The sequence below is a fragment of the Somniosus microcephalus genome, unplaced genomic scaffold (genome assembly GCF_052327205.1).
Source record: "Somniosus microcephalus isolate GS21.2 unplaced genomic scaffold, FLI_Smic_1.0 unresolved_chr4, whole genome shotgun sequence".
In the NCBI taxonomy this organism is placed as follows: domain Eukaryota; kingdom Metazoa; phylum Chordata; class Chondrichthyes; order Squaliformes; family Somniosidae; genus Somniosus; species Somniosus microcephalus.
Window position 1 is genome coordinate 10545663 of NW_028225182.1, and position 22809 is coordinate 10568471.

The window sequence follows — 22809 nt, forward strand, 5'->3', positions numbered from 1 at the left end:
CCCTGTGTGTACCCTGATGATACAGTGGTTCTCATTTGTTCGGGAAGCCTTGGATGTTTGATCGCTTCCAATCTTTATTACAAAGACAACGTTTGTCTCTTCTCCACACGAGCAGTCAAAATTCCTGCTTCACACTCCCCCCTGCTGTGATAAAAGTCTGTCTCTTTCAGTGTGTGTCTTTCTCTCGTGTGTTTTAAACTTGCTCCATCCGGATGGACGACCCGGCATCAAACTCGGCACCAGCTAAGAACACGGCAACGGCACACCCAGCCCCGTCGACCCTGCAAAGTCCTCCTCACCAACATCTGGGCAATTGTGCCAGAATTGGGAGAGCTGTGACACAGACTAGTCAAGCAACAGCCTGACATAGTCATAATCACAGAATCACACCTTTCAGCCAATGCCCCAAACTCCTCCATCACTATCCCTGGGTATGTCCTGTCCCACCGGCAGGACAGACCCACCAGGGGTGGCGGCACTGTGGTATACAGTCGGGAGGGAGTGGCCCTGGGAGTCCTCAACATTGACTCCGGACCCCATAAAAGTCTCGTTGCTTCAGGTCAAGCATGGGCAAGGAAACCTCCTGCTGATTACCACCTCCCTCCCACCCTCAGCTGATGAATCAGTGCTCCTCCATGTTGAACACCAGTTGGAAGAAGCACTGAGAGTAACAAGGGCACAGAATGTACTCTGGGTGGGGGACTTCAATGTCCATCACCATGAGTGGTTCGGTAGCACCACTACTGACCGAGCTGGCTGAGTCCGGAAAGACATATCTGCCAGTCTGGGCCTCCGGCAGGTGGTGCGAGAACCAAAATGAGGGAAAAACCTACTTGACCTCGTCCTCACCAATCTACCTGTCGCAGATGGATCTTTCCATGACAGCATTGGCAGCAGCGACCACCGCACAGTCACTGAGGAGACGACGTCACGTCTTCACACCAAGAACACCCTCCATCATGTTGTGTGGCACTACCACCGTGCTAATTGGGACAGATTCAGAGCAGATCTAGCAGCTCAAAACTGGGCATCCATGCGGCGCTGTGGGCCATCAGCAACAGCAGAATAGTATTCAACCACAATCTGTACCACCAAGGCCTGGCCTGGTTCAATAAGGAGTGCAGAAAACCATGCCAGGAGTAGCAGCAGGCATACCAAAAATGAAGTGCTAAAAAGCGGAAACAGCATGCTATAGACAGGGTGAAGTGATCCCACAATCAATGGATCAGACCAAAGCTCTGCAGTCCTGCCACATTCAGTCGTGAATGGTGGTGGACAATTAAACAACTAACGGGAGGAGGAGGCACCATGAATATCCCCATCCTCAATGATGGCGGAGCCCAGCACGTGAGTGCAAAAACACGGCTGAAGCGTTTACCACCACGTTTATCACCATCTCACCCCCTCTCACTCTCTCTTCGCCCTCTCTCTCTCCCTCCCCTCTCTCTCCCTCCCCTCTCTCTCCCGCCCCCTCTCTCTCCCGCCCCCTCTCTCTCCCGCCCCCTCTCTCTCCCGCCCCCTCTCTCTCCCGCCCCCTCTCTCTCCCGAACCCGTTCTCTCTCTACCTCCGTTCTCTCGCTCATCCTCTCTCTCACTCCCTCCCCGCTCTCTCTCCCTCCCCCTCTCTCTCCCTCCCCACTCCCTCTCTTTCTCTCCCTCCCCCTCCCTCTCTTTCTCTCTCTCCCTCGCTCCCCCCCTCTCCCACCCTACGATTCACACTGTTGTCTCCCTATTAATGTGTCCAGTTTTAGATGTGGCCATGTAATAATACTGAGTAATGTCGATGTAATGAGTACAGACTCTGAACACAAAGCTTCCTGTGGGTAATTGGGGAGAGGAACACCAGCAGACTCTGCAGGAATTCCCACTGGGAGCACAAATTCATAACATCAACTAGTTTATGTCGATTAGATTTGATTGGCTTTCAGGGATATATTTTTACATCAATTTAAACATCAACCCACAGCTGTACGATGGGGTTAATTATGAGGTCATTGTGATGAAATATTCCATTCATCACTGCCTGTGACAGTGGTTGGTTTCAGGTTCCCCCTTACCATTGTATTGCCTGTGACTGGTTGGTTTCAGGTTTCTCCTCACCATTGTATTGTGTATTGGAATGTATTGAATGTGTTGTGTGTAGGGCTCCGCCCATACCTGGCCTCTATGTAAGCCAGCTCAGTCTGGCCTCACAGCCAGTACTGCAGACCTCCAGGGAAGATACCTCTCTCCACTGCGTGTTATCTTCTAAGTTAATAAAAGCCTTGTTTTGTTTCGCTAACATCGAGTCTCGGGATTATTGAGGCACATCAGTCATCATCAGCAGTGAGGTCATCAGCTGGCAGGTCAGGTGACCGCTTGAGCCACAAGGCATCACAACCCGATCTGTGACTGGATTCAGAGCCCAAACCCTGTCACAATGGCCTTTTCAAATCAACTTACTGGCTGCTGGAAAACACAGCAGGTAAACTTTGTGTTTGACCGCGAGGAGAGCGAGTGAGAGATTTACAAAACACAATCAACTCTTGTGAAGATCAGTGAGTAAAGGCTGAGAGCTCTGTGCTCGAGCAGACCGTGAGTTTATCAATAGGAGATAGGCCGAGAAATTCCTTTCCCCGAGAATGGGTGCGGGGATCGGGATGGGCTCGCAACACAGGCCCGTTCGGAGGACTGCAGGCTGTTTGCCAACTTCGTGCTGCCGGCTCTGCTGAGCACTGAGCACGGGGGGGTGAATAACGCCAAGGGCGCGGGTCCGATCCCCGTACGGGCCATCAGCCTAATTTTATGGTCTTTCCGAAAATATAAAATACAAACTTTAGAAGGAAGCCAATGCAGACAGAATCTCACGGGGGATTTATTTGGATTAACATCCACTGCACCTTTGCCACCGGGGCTGAGAGACACATCTTTCTGTTTATTTGTCTTTCTGGGTTTGCTGATGAAAGTTGAACAGGCGGCCTGTTCCCGATAATGGTCACAAGCAGGTAAGAGACAGACAGAGCGGCTCTGACCCCGCGAGATGGGCAAAAGGCTTCAGTTCAGGAGAAATGCATCAATGAATTGTTCGCCCAGCACCGAGAGAGACAACATCCAGAGAAAAACACAGGAGGAAATCGATTTCAAGTGGATGCCTACCCGCACTTGGTGCCGTGCTTTCGCGAACACGTCTTTTGTGTGCTCGTCTAAAAAATGTCATTTTGTCCGAACAGTTTGCCTGTCGCGAAAGGATCTGAATTGCAAAGGAGCAGGCAGGAAAAACTGCATTGCTGTGCTTGCTGGCAGGAGGCTTGCTGCAGCTTCCCTGGTGGTCTACTGGTTAGGATTCGGCGCTCTCATCGCCGCGGCCCGGGTTCGATTCCCAGTCAGGGAACAGTGCGTTTTGGGGCTGTTTGAATTGCCCGATTTGTAGAGCCTCTCAATCGAGCTTGAGCGCACCACAGTCCGGAAGGGTCAGCGCGCTACCTGCTTCCAGCACGATTTGCTGGAACCACAGTCTCTCCCGCAATTCTCCAAACACCGATGGATTCTTTGGGCGGTTGCCCTCGGTCGGCGCCCGTTGCTCAGACTACGACCTTCCAGGACCTTCCTTTCAGGTGAGATCCCCGTGAGATGATGCCACACTGCAGGTGAGTTCGAACTTACTCGTCGCCACTGTAAAGTCTGCACCTCAATAATACACGCACTTCGGGAGAACAGTTTAACAGGTACTTTACTGAACAAGAGGCAGCTTGAAACTGAAACTACAGAAGCCTGCTAGGGCCTTTTATACAGGGGTGGTCACTGCCAGTACTGCAGTCTAAGACCAGTTATTCCCTTAAAGGTACATACACAACGGAGAACAATAAATCAACCGTCATTGATTCAGGCAGCAAACGGTCCAGCAACCGTGGTTGGTACGCAGATGCCTTCACCCTGTATGTCCGAAATTTCCAGCAACTGGGACAACAAGAATTCAGGTTCCACAGAGATTTGAACTCTGATTGCTGGATTCAGAGTCCAGAGTGCTAACCATTACACCATGGAACCGTTGCTGATAAATTTATTTGAATCTTTTCTTAAAATCAACAACATTACCGTCTCCACCATTATACTTTGTCTCGGCCAGGTCTCATCCTTAACTTCAGCTTGCCCACTTGCCCCTCTGCTAAGCCTCGGTTCTGAGTGAATCACACAGCTGCCTTGATGGCTATCGGTTCACAAATCTCTGTTTCTTTTTCACACTGCTCATACCATCTTGTATTGCAGTCCTGCCAGGTAAAACGTGAATAATCTTTGCAAGGCACTGCTGCACGACAGATAAGCAATTGTTAACTTTTTTCGAGAATACGAAGTGCAATGTTAACGTTTCAAGAAGCACTGCTTTCAATTTCAACAAGTATGCCAGCCGAATGCAGCTTGCAAAGAAAATGTTGAGCAATCTGCTGTGCAGTGAAATGAAGCAATGGACAATACACATCTTTCTCCCCCGCTTATTTGGAACTGGGAATGAGAGGTTCAGCCTGTCATCTGATGTCGAAAACAATAAATCAACCGTCATTGATTCAGGCAGCAAACGGTCCCGTCACCGTGGTTGGTATGCAGATGCCAATCTTGTATGTCCCAAATTTCCAGCAGCTGGGACAACAATAATTCAGATTCCACCGAGATTTGAACTTGGATCGCTGGATTCAGAGTGCTTACCATTACACCATGGAACCTTTGCTAAACAGTTCCCTAGATTCTTTTCTCAAAATCAACAACATTACCATCTCCACCATTATACTTTATCTCGGCCAGGTCTCATCCTTAAATTCAGCTTGCCCACTTGCCCCTCTGCTAAGCTTCGGTTCTGAGCAATTCACACAGCTGCTTGATGGCTATCGGTTCACAAATCTCAGCTTCTTTTTCACACTGCTCATGGCAGATTGCATTGCAGTCCTGCCAGGTAAAATGAGTATAATCTTTGCAAGGCACAGCTGCACGAAAGATAAGCAATTGTTAACTTTTTTCGAGAATACGAAGTGCAATGCCTACGTTTCAAGAAGCACTGCTTTCAATTTCAGCAAGTATGCCAGCCGAATGCAGCTTGCAAAGAAAATGTTGAGCATTCTGCTGTGCAGTCAAACGAAGCACTGGACAACACACATCTTTCTCCCCCTCTTATTTGGAACTGGGAATGAGAGGTTGAGCCTATCATCTGATGTCGAGAACAATAAATCAACCGTCATTGATTCAGGCAGCAAACGGTCCCGTAACCTTGGTTGGTATGCAGATACCAAGCTTGTATGTCCCAAATTTCAGCAGCTGGGACATCAATAATTCAGGTTCCACCGAGATTTAAACTCGGATCGCTGGATTCAGAGCCCAGAGTGCTTACCATTACACCATGTAACCTTCGCTGAACATTCCCTAGATTCTTTTCTCAAAATCAACAACATTACCATCTCCACCATTATACTTTGTCTCGGCCTGGTCTCATCCTTAACTTCAGCTTGCCCACTTGCCCCTCTGCTAAGCTTCGGTTCTGAGCAAATCACACAGCTGCCTTGATGGCTATCGGTTCACAAATCTCAGCTTCTTTTTCACACTGCTCATGGCAGACTGCATTGCAGTCCTGCCAGGTAAAATGAGTATAATCTTTGCAAGGCACAGCTGCACGAAAGATAAGCAATTGTTAACTTTTTTCGAGAATACGAAGTGGAATGCCTACGTTTCAAGAAGCACTGCTTTCAATTTCAGCAAGTATGCCAGCCGAATGCAGCTTGCAAAGAAAATGTTGAGCATTCTGCTGTGCAGTCAAACGAAGCACTGGACAACACACATCTTTCTCCCCCTCTTATTTGGAACTGGGAATGAGAGGTTGAGCCTATTATCTGATGTCGAGAACAATAAACGAACCGTCATTGGTCCAGGCAGCAAATGGTCCCGCAACCGTGGTTGTTATGAAGATGCCAAGCTTGTATGTCCCAAATTTCCAGCAGCTGGGACAAGAATTCAGGTTCCACCGAGATTTGAACTCGGATCGCTGGATTCAAAGTCCAGAGTGCTCACCATTACACCATGGAACCTTTGCTGATAAATTTATTTGAATCTTTTCTTAAAATCAACAACATTACCGTCTCCAGCATTATACTTTGTCTCGGCCAGGTCTCATCCTTAACTTCAGCTTGCCCACTTGCCCCTCTGCTAAGCCTCGGTTCTGAGTAAATCACACAGCTGCCTTGATGGCTATCGGTTCACAAATCTCTGTTTCTTTTTCACACTGCTCATAGCATCTTGTATTGCAGTCCTGCCAGGTAAAATGTGAATAATCTTTGCAAGGCACTGCTGCACGATAGATAAGCAATTGTTAACTTTTTTCGAGAATACGAAGTGCAATGTCTACATTTCAAGAAGCACTGCTTTCAATTTCAACAAGTATGCCAGCCGAATGCAGCTTGCAAAGAAAATGTTGAGCAATCTGCTGTGCAGTGAAATGAAGCACTGGACAATACACATCTTTCTCCCCCGCTTATTTGGAACTGGGAATGAGAGATTGAGCCTATCATCTGATGTCCAGAACAATAAATCAACCGTCATCAATTCAGGCAGCAAACGGTCCCGTAACCGTGGTTGGTATGCAGATGCCAATCTTGTATGTCCCAAATTTCCAGCAGCTGGGACAACAATGATTCACGTTCCACCGAGATTTGAATTTGGAATCGCTGGATTCAGAGTCCAGAGTGCTTACCATTACACCATGGAACCTTTGCTGAACAGTTCCTTAGATTTTTTTCTCAAAATCAACAACATTACCGTCTCCACCATTATACTTTGTCTCGGCCAGGTCTCATCCTTAACTTCAGCTTGCCCACTTGCCCCTCTGCTAAGCTTCGGTTCTGAGCAAATCACACAGCTGCCTTGATGGCTATCGGTTCACAAATCTAAGCTTATTTTTCACACTGCTTATGGCAGATTGCATTGCAGTCCTGCCAGGTAAAATGAGTATAATCTTTGCAAGGCACAGCTGCACGAAAGATAAGCAATTGTTAACTTTTTTCGAGAATACGAAGTGCAATGCTTACGTTTCAAGAAGCACTGCTTTCAATTTAAGCAAGTATGCCAGCCGAATGCAGCTTGCAAAGAAAATGTTGAGCATTCTGCTGTGCAGTCAAACGAAGCACTGGACAACACACATCTTTCTCCCCCTCTTATTTGGAACTGGGAATGAGAGGTTGAGCCGATCATCTGATGTTGAGAACAATAAACGAACCGTCATTGGTCCAGGCAGCAAATGGTCCCGCAACCGTGGTTGTTATGAAGATGCCAAGCTTGCATGTCCCAAATTTCCAGCAGCTGGGACAACAAAAATTCAGATTCCACCGAGTTTGAACTCGGATTGCTGGATTCAAAGTCCAGAGTGCTCACCATTACACCATGGAACCTTTGCTGATAAATTTATTTGAATCTTTTCTTAAATCAACAACATTACCGTCTCCACCATTACACTTTGTCTCGGCCAGGTCTCATCCTTAACTTCAGCTTGCCCACTTGCCCCTCTGCTAAGCCTCGGTTCTGAGTAAATCACACAGCTGCCTTGATGGCTATCGGTTCACAAATCTCTGTTTCTTTTTCACACTGCTCATAGCATCTTGTATTGCAGTCCTGCCAGGTAAAATGTGAATAATCTTTGCAAGGCACTGCTGCACGATAGATAAGCAATTGTTAACTTTTTTCGAGAATACGAAGTGCAATGTCTACATTTCAAGAAGCACTGCTTTCAATTTCAACAATATGCCAGCCGTATGCAGCTTGCAATGAAAATGTTGAGCAATCTGCTGTGCAGTGAAATGAAGCACTGGACAATACACATCTTTCTCCCCGGCTTATTTGGAACTGGGAATGAGAGGTTCAGCCGATCATCTGATGTCCAGAACAATAAATCAACCATCATCGATTCAGGCAGCAAACGGTCCCGTAACCGTGGTTGGTATGCAGATGCCAATCTTGTATGTCCCAAATTTCCAGCAGCTGGGACAACAATAATTCAGGTTCCACCAAGATTTGGACTTGGATCACTGGATTCAGAGTTCAGAGTGCTTACCATTACACCATGGAACCTTTGCTGAACAATTCCTTAGATTCTTTTCTCAAAATCAACAACATTACCGTCTCCACTATTATACTTTGTCTCGGCCAGGTCTCATCCTTAACTTCAGCTTGCCCACTTGCCCCTCTGCTAAGCTTCGGTTCTGAGCAAATCACACAGCTGCCTTGATGGCTATCGGTTCACAAATCTAAGCTTATTTTTCACACTGCTCATGGCAGATTGCATTGCAGTCCTGCCAGGTAAAATGAGTATAATCTTTGCAAGGCACAGCTGCACGAAAGATAAGCAATTGTTAACTTTTTTCGAGAATACGAAGTGCAATGCCTACGTTTCAAGAAGCACTGCTTTCAATTTAAGCAAGTATGCCAGCCGAATGCAGCTTGCAAAGAAAATGTTGAGCTTTCTGCTGTGCAGTCAAACGAAGCACTGGACAACACACATCTTTCTCCCCCTCTTATTTGGAACTGGGAATAAGAGATTGAGCCTATCATCTGCTGCCGAGAACAATAAATCAACCGTCATTGATCCAGGCAGCAAGCGGGCCCAAAACCGTGGTTGTTATGAAAATGCCAAGCTTGCATGTCCCAAATTTCCAGCAGCTGGGACAACAAGAATTCAGGTTCCACCGAGATTTGAACTCAGATCGCTGGATTCAGAGCCCAGAGTGCTTACCATTACACCACGTAACCTTCGCTAAACGGTCCTTAGATTCTTTTCTCAAAATCAACAACATTACCATCTCCACCATTATACTTTGTCTCGGCCTGGTCTCATCCTTAACGTCAGCTTGCCCACTTGCCCCTCTGCTAAGCTTCGGTTCTGAGCAAATCACACAGCTGCCTTGATGGCTATCGGTTCACAAATCTCAGCTTCTTTTTCACACTGCTCATGGCAGATTGCATTGCAGTCCTGCCAGGTAAAATGAGTGTAATCTTTGCAAGGCACAGCTGCACGAAAGATAAGCAATTGTTAACTTTTTTCGAGAATACGAAGTGCAATGCCTACGTTTCAAGAAGCACTGCTTTCAATTTCAGCAAGTATGCCAGCCGAATGCAGCTTGCAAAGAAAATGTTGAGCATTCTGCTGTGCAGTGAAACGAAGCACTGGACAATACACATCTTTCTCCCCCTCTTATTTGGAACTGGGAATGAGAGGTTGAGCCAATCATCTGATGTCGAGAACAATAAACGAACCGTCATTGGTCCAGGCAGCAAACGGTCCCGCAACCGTGGTTGTTGTGAAGATGCCAAGCTTGTATGTCCCAAATTTCCAGCAGTTGGGACAACAAGAATTCAGGTTCTATCGAGATTTGAACTCGGATCGCTGGATTCAAAGTCCAGAGTGCTCACCATTACACCATGGAACCTTTGCTGATACATTTATTTGAATCTTTTCTTAAAATCAACAACATTACCGTCTCCACCATTATACTTTGTCTCGGCCAGGTCTCATCCTTAACTTCAGCTTGCCCACTTGCCCCTCTGCTAAGCTTCGGCTCTGAGTAAATCACACAGCTGCCTTGATGGCTATCGGTTCACAAATCTCTGCTTCTTTTTCACACTGCTCATACCATCTTGTATTGCAGTCCTGCCAGGTAAAATGTGAATAATCTTTGCAAGGCACTGCTGCACGATAGATAAGCAATTGTTAACTTTTTTCGAGAATACGAAGTGCAATGTCTACATTTCAAGAAGCACTGCTTTCAATTTCAACAATATGCCAGCCGTATGCAGCATGCAAAGAAAATGTTGAGCAATCTGCTGTGCAGTGAAATGAAGCACTGGACAACACACATCTTTCTCCCCCTCTTATTTGGAACTGGGAATAAGAGATTGAGCCTATCATCTGCTGTCGAGAACAATAAATCAACCGTCATTGATCCAGGCAGCAAACGGTCCCAAAACCGTGGTTGTTATGAAGATGCCAAGCTTGCATGTCCCAAATTTCCAGCAGCTGGGACAACAAGAATGCAGGTTCCACCGAGATTTGAACTCAGATCGCTGGATTCAGAGCCCAGAGTGCTTACCATTACACCACGTAACCTTCACTGAACGGTCCTTAGATTCTTTTCTCAAAATCAACAACATTACCATCTCCACCATTATACTTTGTCTCGGCCTGGTCTCATCCTTAACGTCAGCTTGCCCACTTGCCCCTCTGCTAAGCTTCGGTTCTGAGCAAATCACACAGCTGCCTTGATGGCAATCGGTTCACAAATCTCAGCTTCTTTTTCACACTGCTCATGGCAGATTGCATTGCAGTCCTGCCAGGTAAAATGAGTGTAATCTTTGCAAGGCACAGCTGCACGAAAGATAAGCAATTGTTAACTTTTTTCGAGAATACGAAGTGCAATGCCTACGTTTAAAGAAGCACTGCTTTCAATTTCAGCAAGTATGCCAGCCGAATGCAGCTTGCAAAGAAAATGTTGAGCATTCTGCTGTGCAGTCAAACGAAGCACTGGACAACACACATCTTTTTCCCCCTCTTATTTGGAACTGGGAATGAGAGGTTGAGCCTATCATCTGATGTCGAGAACAATAAACCAACCGTCATTGCTCCAGGCAGCAAACGGTCCCGTAAACGTGGTTGTTATGAAGATGCCAAGCTTGTATGTCCCAAATTTCCAGCAGCTGGGACAACAAGAATTCAGGTTCCACCGAGATTTGAATTCGGATCGTTGGATTCAAAGTCCAGAGTGCTCAACATTAAACCATGGAACCTTTGTTGATAAATTTATTTGAATCTTTTCTTAAAATCAACAACATTACCGTCTCCACCATTATACTTTGTCTCGGCCAGGTCTCATCCTTAACTTCAGCTTACCCACTTGCCCCTCTGCTAAGCCTCGGTTCTGAGTAAATCACACAGCTGCCTTGATGGCTATCGGTTCACAAATCTCTGTTTCTTTTTCACACTGCTCATAGCATCTTGTATTGCAGTCCTGCCAGGTAAAATGTGAATAATCTTTGCAAGGCACTGCTGCACGATAGATAAGCAATTGTTAACTTTTTTCGAGAATACGAAGTGCAATGTCTACGTTTCAAGAAGCACTGCTTTCAATTTCAACAAGTATGCCAGCCGAATGCAGCTTGCAAAGAAAATGATGAGCAATCTGCTGTGCAGTGAAATGAAGCACTGGACAATACACATCTTTCTCCCCCGCTTATTTGGAACTGGGAATGAGAGATTGAGCCTATCATCTGATGTCCAGAACAATAAATCAACCGTCATCGATTCAGGCAGCAAACGGTCCCGTAACCGTGGTTGGTATGCAGATGCCAATCTTGTCTGTCCCAAATTTCCAGCAGCTGGGACAACAATAATTCAGGTTCCACCGAGATTTGAAGTTGGATCACTGGATTCAGAGTCCAGAGTGCTTACCATTACACCATGGAACCTTTGCTGAACAGTTCCTTAGATTCTTTTCTCAAAATCAACAACATTACCATCTCCACCATTCTGCTTTGTCTCGGCCAGGTCTCATCCTTACCTTCAGCTTGCCCACTTGCCCCTCTGCTAAGCTTCGGTTCTGAGCAAATCACACAGCTGCCTTGATGGCTATCAGTTCACAAATCTCAGCTTCTTTTTCACACTGCTCATGGCAGATTGCATTGCAGTCCTGCCAGGTAAAATGAGTATAATCTTTGCAAGACACAGCTGCACGAAAGATAAGCAATTGTTAACTTTTTTCGAGAATACGAAGTGCAATGCCTACGTTTCAAGAAGCACTGCTTTCAATTTCAGCAAGTATGCCAGCCGAATGCATCTTGCAAAGAAAATGTTGAGCATTCTGCTGTGCAGTCAAACGAAGCACTGGACAACACACATCTTTCTCCCCCTCTTATTTGGAACTGGGAATGAGAGGTTGAGCCTATCATCTGATGTCGAGAACAATAAACGAACCGTCATTGGTCCAGGCAGCAAACGGTCCCGCAACCGTGGTTGTTATGAAGATGCCAAGCTTGTATGTCCCAAATTTCCAGCAGCTGGGACAACAAGAATTCAGGTTCCACCGAGATTTGAACTCGGATCGCTGGATTCAAAGTCCAGAGTGCTCACCATTACACCATGGAACCTTTGTTGATACATTTATTTGAATCTTTTCTTAAAATCAACAACATTACCGTCTCCACCATTATACTTTGTCTCGGCCAGGTCTCATCCTTAACTTCAGCTTGCCCACTTGCCCCTCTGCTAAGCCTCGGCTCTGAGTAAATCACACAGCTGCCTTGATGGCTATCGGTTCACAAATCTCTGTTTCTTTTTCACACTGCTCATAGCATCTTGTATTGCAGTCCTGCCAGGTAAAATGTGAATAATCTTTGCAAGGCACTGCTGCACGATAGATAAGCAATTGTTAACTTTTTTCGAGAATACGAAGTGCAATGTCTACATTTCAAGAAGCACTGCTTTCAATTTCAACAATATGCCAGCCGTATGCAGCTTGCAAAGAAAATGTTGAGCAATCTGCTGTGCAGTGAAATGAAGCACTGGACAATACACATCTTTCTCCCCGGCTTATTTGGAACTGGGAATGAGAGGTTGAGCCTGCCATCTGATGTCCAGAACAATAAATCAACCGTCATCGATTCAGGCAGAAAACGGTCCTGTAACCGTGGTTGGTATGCAGATGCCAATCTTGTATGTCCCAAATTTCCAGCAGCTGGGATAACAATAATTCAGGTTCCACCGAGATTTGAACTCGGATCGCTGGATTCAGAGCCCAGAGTGCTTACCATTACACCATGGAACCCTCACTAAACAGTCCTTAGATTCTTTTCTCAAAATCAACAACATTACCATCTCCACCATTATACTTTGTCTCGGCCGAGTCTCATCCTTAACTTCAGCTTGCCCACTTGCCCCTCTGCTAAGCTTCGGTTCTGAGCAAATCACACAGCTGCCTTGATGGCTATCGGTTCACAAATCTCAGCTTATTTTTCACACTGCTCATGGCAGATTGCATTGCAGCCCTGCCAGGTAAAATGAGTATAATCTTTGCAAGGCACAGCTGCACGAAAGATAAGCAATTGTTAACTTTTTTCGAGAATACGAAGTGCAATGCCTACGTTTCAAGAAGCACTGCTTTCAATTTCAGCAAGTATGCCAGCCGAATGCAGCTTGCAAAGAAAATGTTGAGCATTCTGCTGTGCAGTCAAACGAAGCACTGGACAACACACATCTTTCTCCCCCTCTTATTTGGAACTGGGAATGAGAGGTTGAGCCGATCATCTGATATCGAGAACAATAAACAAACCGTCATTGGTCCAGGCAGCAAACGGTCCCGCAACCGTGGTTATTATTATGATGCCAAAACTTGTCTGTCCCAAATTTCCAGCAGCTGGGACAACAAGAATTCAGGTTTCACCAAGATTTGAACTCGGATCGCTGGATTCAAAGTCCAGAGTGCTCACCATTACACCATGGAACCTTTGCTGATAAATTTATTTGAATCTTTTCTTAAAATCAACAACATTACCGTCTCCACCATTATACTTTGTCACGGCCAGGTCTCATCCTTAACTTCAGCTTGCCCACTTGCCCCTCTGCTAAGCCTTGGTTCTGAGTAAATCACACAGCTGCCTTGATGGCTATCGGTTCACAAATCTCTGTTTATTTTTCACACTGCTCATAGCATCTTGTATTGCAGTCCTGCCAGGTAAAATGTGAATAACCTTTGCAAGGCACTGCTGCACGATAGATAAGCAATTGTTCACTTTTTTCGAGAATACGAAGTGCAATGCCGACGTTTCAAGAAGCACTGCTTTCAATTTCAACAAGTATGCCAGCCGAATGCAGCTTGCAAAGAAAATGTTGAGCATTCTGCTGTGCAGTCAAACGAAGCACTGGACAACACACATCTTTCTCCCCCTCTTATTTGGAACTGGGAATGAGAGGTTGAGCCTATCATCTGATGTCGAGAACAATAAATCAACCGTCATTGATCCAGGCAGCAAACGGTCCCGTAACCTTGGTTGGTATGCAGATACCAAGCTTGTATGTCCCAAATTTCAGCAGCTGGGACAACAATAATTCAGGTTCCACCGCGATTTCAACTCGGATCGCTGGATTCAGAGCCCAGAGTGGTCACCATTACACCATGGAACCTTTGCTGAACAGTTTATTAGATTCTTTTCTCAAAATCAACAACATTACCATCTCCACCATTATACTTTGTCTCGGCCAGGTCTCATCCTTAACTTCAGCTTGCCCACTTGCCCCTCTGCTAAGCTTCGGTTCTGAGCAAATCACACAGCTGCCTTGATGGCTATCGGTTCACAAATCTCTGTTTCTTTTTCACACTGCTCATAGCATCTTGTATTGCAGTCCTGCCAGGTAAAATGAGTATAATCTTTGCAAGGCACAGCTGCACGAAAGATAAGCAATTGTTAACTTTTTTCAAAGAATACGAAGTGCAATGCCTACGTTTCAAGAAGCACTGCTTTCAATTTCAGCAAGTATGCCAGCCGAATGCAGCTTGCAAAGAAAATGTTGAGCAATCTGCTGTGCAGTCAAACGAAGCACTGGACAACGCACATCTTTCTCCCCCTCTTATTTGGAACTGGGAATAAGAGGTTGAGCCTATCATCTGATGTCGAGAACAATAAATCAACCGCCATTGATCCAGGCAGCAAACGGTCCCATAACCGTGGTTGTTATGCATATGCCAAACTTGCATGTCCCAAATTTCCAGCAGCTGGAACAACAAGAATTCAGGTTCCACCGAGATTTGACCTCGGATCGCTGGATTCAGAGTCCAGAGTGCTTACCATTACACCATGGAACCTTTGCTGAACAGTTCCTTAGATTCTTTTCTCAAAATCAACAACATTACCATCTCCACCATTATACTTTGTCTCGGCCAGGTCTCATCCTTAACTTCAGCTTGCCCACTTGCCCCTCTGCTAAGCCTCGGTCCTGAGTAAATCACACAGCTGCCTTGATGGCTATCGTTTCACAAATCTCTGTTTTTTTTTCACACTGCTCATGGCATCTTGTATTGCAGTCCTGCCAGGTAAAATGAGTATAATCTTTGCAAGGCACAGCTGCACGAAAGATAAGCAATTGTTAACTTTTTTCAAAGAATACGAAGTGCAATGCCTACGTTTCAAGAAGCACTGCTTTCAACTTCAGCAAGTATGCCAGCCGAATGCAGCTTGCAAAGAAAATGTTGAGCATTCTGCTGTGCAGTCAAACGAAGCACTGGATAACACACATCTTTCACCCCCTCTTATTTGGAACTGGGAATGAGAGGTTGAGCCTATCATCTGATGTCGAGAACAATAAATCAACCGTCATTGATTCAGGCAGCAAACGGTCCCGTAACCGTGGTTGGTATGCAGATGCCAAGCTTGTATGTCCCAAATTTCCAGCAGCTGGGACAACAAGAATTCAGGTTCCACCAAGATTTGAACTTGGATCGCTGGACTCAAAGTCCAGAGTGGTCACCATTACATCATGCAACCGTCGCTGAAGAATTCATTAGAATCTTTTCTTAAAATCAACAACATTACCGTCTCCACCATTATACTTTGTCTTGGTCTGGTCTCATCCTTAACTTCAGCTTGCCCACTTGCCCCTCTGCTAAGCCTCGGTTCTGTGCAAATCACGCAGCTGCCTTGATGGCTATCGGTTCACAAATCTCAGCTTCTTTTTCACACTGCTCATGGCAGCTTGCATTGCAGCACTGCCAGGTAAAATGTGTATAATCTTTGCAAGGCACTGCTGCACGAAAGATAAGCAATTGTTAACTTTTTTCGAGAATACGAAGTGCAATGCCTACGTTTCAAGAAGCACTGCTTTCAATTTCAACAAGTATGCCAGCCGAATGCAGCTTGCAAAGAAAATGTTGAGCAATCTGCTGTGCAGTCAAACGAAGCTCCTGATTCTTATGTAACTTATGTAACAAGTTACGGAGTTGGGGATAATTGGTGTAGGGCTTCCAGACATCATTGGGTCCCCATTTTAAAGTCCCCACATTGTGGTTTACAACAAAGCTTAGAGTAATATGCCAGGCAGCTACAGTGGGTTGAACCAGAGAATGGTGGACAATGAGAAGCTGGGGCAGGTAAATCTGGACGGCTGCAGTGCCACCAACTGGTGACATAGAGAGTTGCCTTTATCATTATTATTATTGACAGAGCAATTTATTACAGAAAAGTTGGCACAGAAGTGTGACAAAATAGGGACAGGAGGTTTTGTAATAAGGAACTGGCGCAGATGAAATGTTTTTGTTACATTTTATTGAACCGATACATATATGGAATGAGTGATACAGTAATTTGATACATTTGAACATATATAAAATGCACGCGGGGATATTGAGAGTATTTGGATATAATCATTCTTGCATATTATGGACATTGTGCCCGGGTACGAGAACTAATTCAAGCAGGTTATCGTTCCCCAACATGTAAAGGAAATCAAATGTAATTAGTCCTGCCTCTCGTCAGAAGTCAATTCAAAGTGGATTTGTGTCATATGTATGTGTGTATATATAAATCAATTTAATATTTACTTAATAGTTGTTTCAAGACCAGCAAAACACAGAACACTGGGCATAACGGCATGAGATCATGGGGCAACCGTAACTTACAGGATATAATAGTTAATCCATCCTAGGATCACAGCCATCTAACAACTCTGCCCAGAACTGAATACAATACTCCAACTGAGGCCTAAACAGGGCTTTGTATAGCTGCAGCATAACTTCTGCCCCGTTGTATTCTAGCTTTCTAGATATTAAGGCCAGCATTCCATTTGCCTTTTTGATTATTTTCCATACCTGTTCATGAGATTTTATTGATCTATGTACATGGAACCTCGAGTCTCTTTGGACAGCAAAGGGGTGCAAAAGCACTGTAGAAAGGGAATGCAAGAATAAACCTGTGAAAAGTTTTTACTGGTATAGTATGATAAAGAGGGAGGCGAAGGAGAATGTGGGCCCCTTAAAGACAGAGTCCTTTCTACAAAACTTCCTATCACTTTTTTGTCACACTTCTGTGCCAACTTTTCTGCAATAAATTGCTCTGTCCATAAGAATAATGGCAACTCTCTATGTCACCACTTGGTGCCGCTGCAGCAGCACAGATTTACCAGCCCAGCTTCTCAGTGTGCACTCGTCTCTGGTTCAACCCACTGTAGCTACCTTGCATATTACTCTAAGCTTTGTTGCAAACCACAATGTGGGGACTTTAAAATGGAGAACCAATGAAGTCTGGAAGCCCTACTCCAATTAACCCCAACTCCCTAACCCTGTCATGTAAGAAACATAAGAATCAGGAGCAGGATTAGGCCTTTCAGCCCCTCAAGCCTGCTCCGCCATTCAATTAGATCATGGCTGATCTTCGACCTCAACTACACTTTCCCACCCGATCCCCATATTTCCTGATTCCCTCAGGGCCCAAAAGCATTCACAATTGCAGGGATGAGAGACTTACTCCTCACTTTTATATTCCAAACCCCTTGCAATAAAGGCCAAAATGCATCCACCTTCCTAATTTTTTGGTGTACCTTCATATTGTAGGCAGGCATTCTTTACCTGCTTTATGGCAATTTACCTTCCTTTACCTGGTTTACGGTACTTTACCTGGTCAGACAGCCTTTTTGCCACTGCACTTTGACCAGCTCCAAACAGCGGTCTCGAATCGCTATAGCCCTCCTTCGAGTTCTGACGGGAGGAACTTATAATTAATGATATATTAAAACGGACAAATGGTCTGGATGCAAGAAAGTCAAACTTTATTAAAACTAAGAAACTACACCACACGATCTTGTAATCACGCTAAAATTGCTTAAAGAGGGGAGGAAAAAAACGGACACAACGAGGGAAATCGACTAAAATACAATTCTAATGAAATCCCCACTTTACTCCCACCCCTAAGCCTATCCTAAGTTGCCTTGTGGAAGACCAGAAAAATATATGCTCACCACTGCAGTGCCAGCTGCGTGTCCCACGAGATCTTCACTGTCCTGAAGTAAAGAAACACCCCAGTGTTTTAAAAGCAAACTGCTGGTGTTACTTCTTCAGACAGACTGCCACACTGTAGAGAGCACATGGAGGCAAGCCAGAGAGAGAGAGATGCCTCTGAGAAGCTATCTCTTACACCCCGTTTTGGGGCCGAAATGTTCCCGCCCAGATCCGGAAGTTTCTGGGCTAAAGCAAAAGGGATCCAACTGTCCCCATTGTCCAGAAATGGGTGCTTCAAACCCATTCATTTTAAACTGTTCCCTTCCTCAGTTTAAGTGTTTCTTTTCAAATGTCTGTGCTGAGCCTTCGAACCATCTCCATTCACCCTGATGGGTTTTGAATGGAGTTGTATTACTATGTAAACAGAAACCCATTATCTTGTGGTCACTGCAACCGCAGTCAATTGGTTTAATCCCTTGTGCAAATAGCCTTTTGCAGTTTCTGTAAACAAACATCGATTGTCTCTGCAGGGAGGGAACCTCCCCTTCTGATTGACAGAATTTGACTGCCGTTGCTTCACAGACACAGAAAGCTGCTTCCAGGCCCTTTGTCCTTGGCCACGCAGTCTGACGGCCATTTTATCCCATGGCAATTTACCAAACTCAAGAGTACCTTTTTTTAATAAAAATGTGCTGTCTTAAGGTGTGCGATTTTTTTACAAAGTTCTTTGATTCCGGTGTTGTCCAAGTGCTGCCTAGCTTAACGCAGATTTCTTGCGGTTCTGGGTATGTTATAAAAAAAATCCAACCCAGAGACAATTTAAATCACGCAAACTCTTCGTCCACGATGTGGGTTAATATTTCCCGATCTTCGGGGGCTGAGGGGATTTTGCAAACCCCTACATTCGCACCTTGGATACTTCCAACTTGCTTGTAGTATCCTCTTGAAGAAGTGAGCAAAGATTTCTGACACCCGACAAACAACCATCCCCTGTATTTACCTATAGCTACCTATCACTGATTCCCCGACCTGTCTATTCCCCTCAAATCTGAGAAAACCGTGGTACGGTAGGCATCTACAGATACATCAATTACAAAATGTTACAATAAGGGTCTCATACCCCTGCACCACTTGTTACATTATAACATATTACAAAATGTTGCAATCTTGGTTATACAATGTAATCAGAATGATTTCAAGCACGTAGAGTGTCCTACGCCTCTGCAGCACTTGGAACTGTAAAACAAAATACAAAAATCTCCATTAAACATTTGAAACAAAATGCTGAAATAAACCCCGACCATCACGTGCCAATGAAGGGCCACGAAATTCGAGTGAGTATTGCTTCTCCCACCCGGGCAGTAAATGTTCCTTCCACCCCCCCTTTTAATGGTCTTAAACTTTTAAAACATACAGAATGGATTTTACAGAACAGTCTGCTCCGCCAGCCCCAAGCCATTCCCTTCTCCCTTTGTGGAGGCGGGGTACCCCTCATGTTTCACAGACCGAGACCGGGGAGTATGGGATCGCAACTCCCAGTCCCTCCCCCTCCCATCTTCCCTTGACTGGCTGCAGAAAATGATGGGTGCCTGTGTGGCGTCTCTCACTGGCCCCACACTCAAACTTGGATCCCAGATCCGGCCACTCACTCATCCTTCCCAGCCACAGTTACACTCCAACTTTGCCTGTGGGCCCCGGGTGAGTTCCTCCCTTCCCCGAATGCACCCATGCGACTCTTGAGTCTCCCCCTCCCCTTTACAATCTTTCCCGGGCCATCACCACCCAGTCCCCGGGGAACGCGTCCCTATCTGACAAGGCGCCTGTGCTTCCCCACCATGACTCCTCAATAGCGAGGTCTCCAGCAAGTGAAATTCGGTCAGGATAGTGCTGGGTTGCGGCTGTGCCCCACCTAGCTGGGGCCATCACTACCACGTAGGATGAATCACACACAGAATCTACAGTGCAGATAGAGGCCATTTCAGCCCATCGAGCCTGCACCGACACATATCCCACCCTATCCCCGTAACCCCACGTATTTAATCCCCTAACACTAAGGGTCAATTTATCATAGCCAGATCAACCTAACCTGCACACCTTTGGACTGTGGGAGGAAACCGGAGCACCCAGAGGAAACCCACGCAGACACAGGGAGAATGTGCAAACTCCACACAGACAGTCGCCCGAGACCAGATTTGAACCCGGGTCCCTAGCGCTGTGAGGCAACAGTGCTAACCACTATGCCACCGTGCCCCCCTTGAGTAGGGAGGTTCCTCCGAACTCTGTCCGGTTTCTCCCGAAGGTCACTGTGGGGTCTCCTTCTGGATTTGTCCAATGGCGAGGTGATCACCAGCATTCTGTATAACCATATCTTCATTCGATGCCCAGCTCGGGCTGGGCGAACAGGTCTGCTCCTTTGTCCACTCTCCTGCAAAAGAACTTAAAAGGACATGCAGCCAAGTCTCTCACTGACCTGCTGCCTTAGGTGGAGACATGGTCGGGTCCCTTGACCTCGGACCAAAATACAAATATTTGGCACACTTACAAGCTTAAACTTTAAACTACTAGTTACATTCTAAACTTAAAATTTAAACACCTTAAAAGCAAGCTATAAACACTGGTAACTTAACACAAAGCTATAATACAAATGCCGCCCGTCTCCGGACGGCCAGGCTAATCTCTGGTGTCACGGTCGCAGATTACTGCTGCCTGCAGTGAAGCTGGACTGCCTCCTGCTTCTGGTCCCTGGCAGCTTATGGCTGCTAGTTGGGGACCTCTGTGATCTGTTTCCTCCCGGCTCGGTAGATTGCTCTTTGTGACAGGTACCCTGGTGACCATCTTATATTAGGCTTGTGGACCCGCTGAGACTTTCTGAGGGTCGTCTCTGCGGGGAAACTTTGGCTGACAGACCCTGAGCCTGGGTCACAGCCCTAGCTGGCTAGGAACTTTCTCCCCCTGATGCAAACAGACCGCACTGTTTAATATACCTGGCAGCCTGCCAGTAATCTGGGTTTGTCTCCTTTTCCCTACCCACTCCTGTACTGGGGGCAGGCATCCCCTCACCACCCGCTGCTGGTGACTGAAAATCTTCCTCTCCAGGTCCAAAACCTGGTACCGGCTCCTTCCATATGTCCCCCACAAGAGGAATTTCAATCCTTTCCTCCCCAGAGTCCCACACCATAGGGGGAACCACTCTAGAAGCGGGCTGGGAAGTTTGTCCCTTGAAACAGGCAACTGCGCCTGCACGAACCTCCTCCCCTGAGTCCCCCGGCAGAGGCTGTGAAATCTCTGTATTCAAACAGGCGACAGCGCCTGCGCGGGAAAACTGAAGAGGAGCCGCTGGGGTCACAGGCTGGGGAACTGCACCTGTGCGAACCTGGTGTTGGGAAACCTCTCCCCGTGTACCTCCTGTTCAAAAGACTGGGGAATTCCTGCCTCCAGACCAGCGACTACACATGTGCGGGCAGTCTCTTCTGGGAATGAACTCGCAGCACCCTGCAGATGTTTACTCTCAGGCGGCTGTTTCTCTGTTTCTGAACTAGATAACTGGTTCAAATTTAAACTTTGGCCAAAACTTAGGTCCCACTGGGGCGGGGAAGTGTCCCTGTTGGCGGGCCGGACAACTTTTCCCTTGGAACAAGCCACAGTGCCTGTCTTTACAGCCTGTGAACTTGAACTTGTTACAATTTACATTGGTTGGCGTGGAACTACTTTGTGCACCGGGGTAGTTTTACTGCATTGACCATGGGGCTGTCCCTATCAACTATAATAGTATAGTCCCATGTAGAGTGGCTCCAAACTTCCCACCTGGGCATTGTATCTTACCATCACTAGGTCTCCTATCTCCCACTGGTGGCTCCTGCTAGGCTCCAGCAGCAGCCAGTTATTCCAATGCTGCTTCCTCATGCTGTCTGCTGCCTGCAGAAAAAATTCCCTTTTCCCATCTATCGCTCCTAGGGCTGCTGCGGTCTGCAGGTCTCCCATTAACTTAACAAATGCTGCCTGGCATCCCTCAACCCATGACCACTCCACTCCCTTGTGTAGGAGACGGAGCAGAGGGGCCGTTGTGGCTGCATAGTCCTCTATAAATTCCCTGCAGTACCCCGTCAATCCCAGGAACGACCTCAGCCCTCTTACTGATTTGGGAATCGGTAACTCCTGGACCGCTTCCCTCCTTGCCTTATCTATCGACCTCTCTCCTGTGCGGACAGTCAGACCCAGGAATTAAACTTCTTGCTGACCCATCTGCGCCTTCTTGGGGTTGACTTTAAACCACTTTCTCTGCAGCAGCTCAGCCAGCAGTGGGCCATGCTCCCCGACCGAGTCGGTAAATAAGAGCAGATCATCCACATACTGCAGTAATTGAGTGGTTTGACTGAACTCCTTTAAACTATCCTTCATGCATTGGTGGAAGATGCCGGGGCTGTTGTAGAAACCCTGTGGCAGACAGGTCCAGGTATACTGCTGTCCCTTAAAGGTGAAGGCAAACTTATATTGGTCCTCCCATTTTAAAGGGATGGACCAGAACCCATTCGAAATTTCCAGCACCGTGAATGTGTTCGCGGATTCTGGAATACTGCTAATAATATTAGTCACTGCTTCTACTGTGGGGGCACACACGGGGATATTGCTGTTAAGCACCCGATAGTCCACCGTGGCTCTCCATGAATTGTCCGGTTTCCTAACCGGCCAAAGTGGAGAATTAACATGAGTGGCTATGGGCCTCAACACTCCCTGTTTAACTAAGGAGGTGATGGCTGCCTCCATGTCGGGTTCTGCCTCCTTGGGGAAATTGTACTGCTTCTGTGGTCGGGTCATGGGTTCCCCATTTATT

At 46.3% G+C, this 22809-nt stretch overlaps 5 non-coding genes across 5 annotated transcripts; all 5 read right to left on the minus strand.

Moving 5' to 3' along the window:
* Positions 1 to 3954: 3954 nt before the first annotated feature.
* Positions 3955 to 4026, minus strand: trnaq-cug (transfer RNA glutamine (anticodon CUG)). Its single transcript has one exon. It is a non-coding gene; the product is annotated as a tRNA-Gln (tRNA).
* Positions 4027 to 5975: 1949 nt separating this feature from the next.
* trnaq-uug (transfer RNA glutamine (anticodon UUG)) lies at positions 5976 to 6047 on the minus strand. Its single transcript has one exon. It is a non-coding gene; the product is annotated as a tRNA-Gln (tRNA).
* Positions 6048 to 12072: 6025 nt separating this feature from the next.
* On the minus strand, positions 12073 to 12144 carry trnaq-uug (transfer RNA glutamine (anticodon UUG)). The gene has a single exon. It is a non-coding gene; the product is annotated as a tRNA-Gln (tRNA).
* A 605-nt stretch (positions 12145 to 12749) lies between these two features.
* trnaq-cug (transfer RNA glutamine (anticodon CUG)) lies at positions 12750 to 12821 on the minus strand. Its single transcript has one exon. It is a non-coding gene; the product is annotated as a tRNA-Gln (tRNA).
* A 606-nt stretch (positions 12822 to 13427) lies between these two features.
* trnaq-uug (transfer RNA glutamine (anticodon UUG)) lies at positions 13428 to 13499 on the minus strand. Its single transcript has one exon. It is a non-coding gene; the product is annotated as a tRNA-Gln (tRNA).
* Between the last annotated feature and the right edge of the window lie 9310 nt (positions 13500 to 22809).